The sequence below is a fragment of the Pundamilia nyererei genome, unplaced genomic scaffold (assembly GCF_000239375.1).
Source record: "Pundamilia nyererei isolate P.nyererei 1_Seehausen unplaced genomic scaffold, PunNye1.0 scaffold00028, whole genome shotgun sequence".
Classification (NCBI taxonomy): Eukaryota; Metazoa; Chordata; class Actinopteri; order Cichliformes; family Cichlidae; genus Pundamilia; species Pundamilia nyererei.
This window is the reverse complement of record NW_005187429.1, coordinates 3,553,227-3,560,847: the sequence shown is the minus strand read 5'-3', so window position 1 is coordinate 3,560,847 and position 7,621 is coordinate 3,553,227. Positions and strand designations below refer to the sequence as shown.

Below are 7,621 nucleotides of genomic sequence, written 5' to 3'. Positions count from 1 at the left end.
CTAATAGGTTTGCATAACATTGATCTGACTGGCTGTCCATTGAACACACACACACACACACACACACACACACACACACACACACACACACACACACACACGCACACTAGTGAAGCCTGGTGTGCCCCAGCTCAAACAGCAAAGAGTCTTTCTAAATCAGTCAGCCCATGGCTCTACACGGGCTCCATCATTAGGTAACAGCGGCTTTACGGATGAGGCTAAGTAGGCGGTTCTGGATGGAGAAGCCACTGAGCAGCACAGCAGAGGCCCAACAACCTCTTCTTAATGATTATCTGTTACCTAATCAGACAGAGCCAGCCTTGAGCTGCTGAACCTGCTGAGGAGTGTGGCCAAAGTTTGGAGGTGAGCTAAGCTGTTTCGCAGTCATCCCTAGGCTGAGGATTGTTATCTTATTAAGGAAAAGTTGCACATTCAAAAAACTTGCACTCAGATTCTCATGAAGGATTGCATCATGATGTCTTTGCTGCTCAGTGAGTTTATATTCTTATTTTCAAAAATTTCTCCCGGCACTGGTCCGAAAAGTTATTAACAAATTGATGCTGTATAGACATGTCTGATTTCCAAGTATTATTTATGTGTCTTTGTATTTGCAGACAAATGCTAGTTCAGAGAGAAGCAATGAGAACACAAAAGCAGCTTCACTGAGTTGACCTGCGACTTCACTGTGCTGCGCTGTACGTCATGCACGGCAGGCTAATGCTCAGGCTGACTGGATTACCCAGCAGGTGAATTTATTCTCAACCAGAACACGATGCGCGTTGCGTGCCAGGCTTCTTCACAGCGACTCAGGTGTCAGCTTTGCATGTATGTGTGTGGTTTCTGCTTCTGCACGACATCAGCACCTGCAGAAGGGGATGTCCTCTGAAAGAATAGCCCAGCTTCACAGAGTGGCCTGAGTCATTGAAGACAGGTGTTTTATATATATGAAATAGTCCAACTTTTTACTGAGAGAAATGGATTGCAGATGTCCTCTAGCAACGACAGAGTTGTCTGGATCTTGTGTAAAATATACAGTTTATGCAAACAGAATGCTGTGATTTGTAAATTATTTTAGGCACAAAGTCAGCACATCGGTTATTTGTGGATGGATTTCTAAATTTAATGCCAACAACATAATTTTGGGGACAAAAGATAAAGTGCAATATTAGAAGCCTATCAGGAGGGATTTGCCGCTGTGTATGCAAACACTTCACCAACCTAATATTTGTCATCATAAGATTACCAAGATTTAGAGAATACAGAGAAATCTTTGCAAGAAAGAGAAAAGGCCCGAAACCAATACCAATGGTGCTAAAAACAAACATGTTCCTGTGATGGAAATCTCAGTAGGGATTCAGGAGCACTTCTTAAGAAAAACTGTCCTGTTGTTTAACCAATAAAAAGTTTCATTTTGATGCACGCACAACTAACTTTTGTCCCCCGTGTAGTTATTCACAGAGCGATGAAGCCAAACTTATCCTTTCTTCTCAGCTGTCAGTCTCTGCCTCCCTCGTTTGTTCATGTCACTATTACCCTAATTAGCCGTGAGATCTTCCATCTGTTTTCATTTATTTATTTACTCAGTTATTGTTCATTTTTTTGAATTGAACAGCCAAATAATCAGATACTTTTGTTTGTTCAAATAATAGTAGTGAAACAATGTGGAGTATCTTTTTGTACCTTTAAAAGTACAGTCGATATGATGTACTTGTTTGCATTGTTGCAGTTTGTACGTTGTAGAGATAAGTCTCCAGGATTTTGATCATTAATGTAAGTGAAGAAAAACTGACCTTTAAATAAAGGTCAGGTATGCGGTACTCATTACACCTGGAAATGGGTTTGCTTTTCTGGCCTCACCAACCACTCAGATTTTTCACTGAAGCTCATGTCTGCACCTACAGCCACCAGGCACATGCAGGGAGTAAACAAGGTTTGTGCCGTGAGGTAACAGGGCCAATATGCACTCATTGTCCACTTACCTTAGGTACACCTGTTAATTTTCCTTGTTAGCACAATTCACTGCATTCAGGCACGCAGCTGAAATTCAAACTGAGCATCGCTACTTGTTAAAACCAACATATACAGAAGAGCATCTCTGAACTTTGAAGCAGCAGAAGACCACACCAACCTCCGCTCCTGTCAGCTACGTGCAGGAGACTGAGGCTGCAGTTCACACAGGCTGATTGAAATTTGATAACAGAAGATTAGAAAAAAATGTTGCTTGCATCATCTGATGGCTGCTGCAAAGCTCAGATCCTCTCAAACTGGTTTCTTGAACATTACAATGTTCAACAACAATCTAAATCCAGTAGAGCACCTTTGAGATATGTAACTTTGGGAACATTTATTTGACAGAACTTGAATAAATGGTAAAAGCTTTTAAATCTAAGAGTAAATATGAGTTTTTATTGCATTTCTTTTTATATTTAAATGAACACAAACCTTTGCACCTTACAATCTAGAAGAAACTGTGCAAATGTGAACTTTTTACTGCTGGAGCTTTATGTTTCGCTTTAGTTCTTGACTATGTTTCACATGGTAATATCAAAGTCCACTAATTGCCCTCGTGGGTACATTCATGCAAGGGAAAAAAAAATCATCTAAATGAAGCACATTTTTGTGTTTTCCTCCACATTTCAAATATACATGAAAAACAAAAATAAAAAATGTTGAAGTAGATAAGACAGCACTGAATAAATATAAAAGTCCTGTGTCCTCTCCATGGCTTTTTGTTTTATTTTTATCTGCTCAGACAGAGAAAAAAAGGCACGACTTCAGAGCTGTGTGCTGCTGATAAGCAGAGTAAGGATGGGCCTCATGTCAGCGATCTATTACAGGCAGTGTAGTTAAGGACTTTTCCTTTCTCTGTTCTCTCTTTGCTGTGTCATGTGAAGTGTGGCACCTAAGGCCAGCTGTAACACCTGTCACCTTTCTTTAGACATGAGACTCGAACATGCAACGCCACAAACTCTGTCATAATGAATTGTGACGTGTTTATTTGGAAGAACTGGTATTTCCCCAAAAATCCAAACTCTCCTTTGACCTTCTCATCTGACACGAATCACGTGATCAGAGACGAAGAGCACTGAAAGTGCTGTGCAATGAGGCGGAGATGTAATCGCTGCGTTTACCATGTGAGTCAGCACTTTGCTAAAAGGCCACCTGCTGTCAGATGTGGCAGCAGATGGAAGTGGAGCTTGGCTGGAGATCTGAACTGGCTTAATGAAAGCCTAAATGACTCTTGGCCACAGAAAGAGAGAAGCTTGCAGCTCCGTACACGCTTAAGGGTGAGGTCGAGCTGGATGGGAGGAGCCGGTGAAGAGGAGAAAGAGAAAAGAAAAAGACAGACACAGGTGTGGAGGAGGAGTGAAAGGACAGAGGGAGAAGAAGAGGAGAGCCTGAGATTATGCAACAGTAAAAAGCAGGAAAGCTGCTGATCTGCAGTCGCCTTGCACACATGACCTTCCCTGATGCTTTGATGCATAACACACACACAGAGGCAATTACATCAAAGCAAACACCTCAGGTTCATCAGGTGAGGGTGATATGTAAAGCTCTGCAGCAACACTACAAAATGTGTTTGATCAAACAAGAAAAGTGGCTCTAAAATATCCCTCCTCAATTTTAGCATTTCTACCTTATCTCAAAGAACTACAGCTGCAGAGCAGTATTCCTGGCAAACTTGTGTTTGCTTACAATGCATGTATGACAGGTGGTTAGACAAGCTTTGTATGCAAGCTTTGCAAATATTTTACCGTCCAAACTAGGGGTGTTATCACTGTGTATTTATGACAAGCGTGATACTTGACTGATTGACTGATTAAATGTTTTATTTCTGACATGTAAATATGAAAACAGAAAATAAACAAAGCAAAAGAAATACAACGTTGAGTTTTTTTATACAACACAATTTACATGCCTGAAAAAGAGTAGGGTGATGTTTACACTTATGTGATCCTACACTGCTCAATACTATTTAATAATTTACAAATCATTGTTCACTGATTCATAACCAGACCATATGCAAGTGTACACACACACACACACACACACACACGCACACACATATACACATAAAAAAATATCAAACCAAAACAAGACACTACATTCTTACATTTTGCTACAAACCCTGCATTAATTTGAAAATGATCATTTTATATTATTTAAAAAGTATCAATAGTTTTAAATGATGTAATGTGAAATCATGTGATGACACAACATTTCACAACACTTCAAACCAAAATACATGCATTACTTTCTTACTTTCTTTAGTAAGAAAGTAAGTATTTCACACTGTCTGTGTACCTTTCTCTAATTATACTTACTGACATGCAGACTTAGAACAAGAGTCTTTCTCCACTCATGTACTTTGTCATTATTTTAAATTTAAGAGGCTAAACTGCTAAGTGAGCATATCTTCTATCTCCCTAAAAAACAGTTGTTTACAAGAGATTTTAAAAATGTAATAAAATCTTTAAAAATGTATATATATATATATAATGTTACATATATATTTAGCAAATTGCGTGATAGAGCATGGCTGCTGCCTGAAGATTCATAGCTTTAATTTGTTGCAGAGTCTCAAGCAGGTCTCCACTCCACGCCAGAGTCACAGATTAATGTCTGATTGCCACCTAGTGGTTGCATGCTCAAAGTAATCTGTGTCCTTGTGGAAATCCAAGTATTTGAGGCTCAGAGAGGAGTTCAGTGCTGTAAGAAGCTTTTGGTCGTTAAGAGCTCTTAGTCAGCACAAAGAGGACAGTTTCTCTTCCTCTGCTGGCAGCTTCATAGTTTGTTTCAAAGTTCAGCTTTCAATCAGTAAATCTTTTAAGATATTTATTAGACTCAAAAAATTCTGCCTTCCGTCCCTTAAAGTACGTGACTTCTTGTGTATGAGTGCATTTTCTGAAAGCAGTGACCATTGTGTCAGACTGTTTAATTGAAGTTTGGGCTCATCTCACCGTTCAACAAAATCATCGAGAACTGCGACTGGTCCCAGTCTTGCATGTTTAAAAATGCTCCTGTTTCCATCCTGCTCTGACACATATGGGTGTTCAGGGTAAATGATGTAAGGGTGGGAGCACAAGCTGCTGTGGGGCCAGTCGAGGAGCAGTTGTGTTAGCCCCGAGGCAGACTGGTGACCTGTTATAAGTGTAACCTGCCTCCCCTCCTACAGCTGGGGTAGATTCCAGCCTTTTCTGTGACCCTGAAATGGATAAGCAGAAAAAAATGTCTGAGTTACTGTAACATCTTCTTCATCTCCCACAGCCTCAGTTTTCCTTAAATTTTCTGACTTCACCAGTTTTTCAGGACTTTCATCATGATTGATGTGAACGTGACCCATCTGAACTCTTTTAGAAATTTGGGATAACTGGATGCAGGCACAGGGAATATCACAGCATTCTTCCATACGTTAGACTCATACTGCAAAAGTAAATACCTTTTAATAACGTCATGAAATACACAGACTAATAATAAATTACACTGGCTTATATTCTTATGGTTGAGCATATGTGGGTTGTTTGGTGAAAAAAATAAAGCTTTTATAGCCTCCAGTTATGCTACTCTAAACTTCCTTTGAGTTTCATGGACTGTCTCTTTATGGACAGTGGCGACTGACCTTTGATCATTCTCTAAGGCTGGTGCACCAATCAGCATCCAGGAAACAGCCACCTGCCCAGTCGCTGGGAACGGTGGTTTCTTCCCGTTCTCTCTTCTCCGTGCTGGAGGGAGTACATGTCACAATGTGCTGTCAAAGAAATAATCCTCGTAAGGTCTTATGTGTTTAATATTTCTCTAGAACAAGCTCTTTTCCCACCAGCTTGCTCTTCATGCCAGTTTGAGGACGCAGCAGAGACAAACCACCCAGGTTTCAGCTGAAAGGTAGCTCTCTTACTTATTTTAAAAACACTTGCTCTCCAAGCACACAGGAATGTGTGGAATAATTTTGTCAGCCCACGGGCTCTTTGTTACTGAGCTCGTAATTAATATGCATAATATCACTAACTTTTCAGCCAGAATGAGCAGTCTGTGCTATACCCGGCGTGTAAGGAACCTGTGGGCTCCAGCACTTGCCTCTTGGGTTCTTAAGGCGATGATCCCGCACAAACCTGTGTGCCAGCTAAAGAAAGTAATGGTATTGTCCAGCTTCTCATTTACAGTGAAGACATTCGGGAGATCCTGTGACCTGTATCATTTAGTATCAGATTGTGTGTGTGCAGCGTGGAAAATGATGGAAACGAATGATGTTGGGTCAGAAATTTTGAAGACAATAAGGTAACCAAGTTTTTAGATCCAATTAAAATCAAAGATCCTCTGGAAAAGAGCAGAATTCTTGAAACAGGGTTTATTAAACCGAGTCATATGAACAGCAAGACAACACATAGCAAAGCTAAGTGATAACTAAACCTCACTGTACATTTGACATGCAATCTCTGAGACATTATTATTATCCTCTACACTCCTGCATTACACTTAGATCTATTTGTTGATGGCATCTTGATTCTCGTATCTTCTTTCTAACCAAAATATGCTCTTATTTATTTTTTTTCTGTCACACCCTCCACACCAGATGTTCTTATATCATCACCACTACCTTCTACATTTGCCAAACACCACACAAACCTCCCTATTTCATTTATTATGTGTTTGTGTGATTTATTTATCTGGTTTTGATCCCAGCTCTGTTATTATTAATAGTATTAATATTAGTTTAAATTATTATTGCTATTATTAATTTGTATATATTATAATTATGATCTAGTTTATTTTATGCTCCAGATCCAATTCATCCTTTTTGCACTTGTATTCAATTCAATCAGCTCCATTTTCAACTTATTTAGCTTTTAATCTTTTATTAGGCTGATAATCCAGTAAGGGATCTACTATCCCCATTTATTCCTATTTTATTCTTCTCTTCTAGTCAGTTTTGCCCCAGACTCTTTCAGTCTCTCTGTATTTTTGCTTAACAAATATGATCTTTCAAATTAACTTCCTTAAACAGTGATAATACTGTTTTCCTGTGTTCAACAATTCTTAATTTTTATGCAAACCTATTTCTTTTCACTACTTTGTTGCTCCTCTCCACACACCTTAAGGATGATTTCTTAATTTCTTTCTTTATTTTTATGTGGGATGCTCCTCCTGACACAACCCCAAACGGATTTGCGTCTCTGGGCGTCTTTCACTTGTTAGGCAAGTGTGTAAAACCACCACAATTTGGAGCCACTCAAGTGGGGCAGTGACCTTAACTAAAAGCTTCTTATGAAATGATGAATAAAAAAAATAAGATAATAATATTGAATGCTAGCTGCTTTTATTGCTGTTGTTGTTGTTGTTAAAGCTCCTTTTGTCAAGTATATCTGTCTATAACTGTCATATATGTCCGCACGCGTTGTTTAATACGTCTACACCTGTTGAATTTGGTTACACATAAGGGTTAAGATATAAAGGATTGCCTCGTCACTAATTTTTAATTGTTACTTGATTATTATCGTTGTTAAGTAAACAATCACTGTCACGGACCCGGCTCTGGGGACTCGGGGTCCGTGGGCAGTGGGGACTCTGACTGTTATTGTTGTTATTATTATTATTTGGTGTGTTGTCTGCACTGCCCCTGTGC

The 7,621-nt window shown here is 39.4% G+C and overlaps 1 protein-coding gene across 1 annotated transcript in view; it reads left to right on the top strand.

Annotated features, from left to right (window-relative positions):
• The window catches only part of LOC102209817 (probable 2-ketogluconate reductase), a 14,065-nt gene that overhangs the window by 2,532 nt on the left and 3,912 nt on the right, over positions 1-7,621 (top strand). The gene's annotated exons all lie outside the window — the stretch shown is intronic.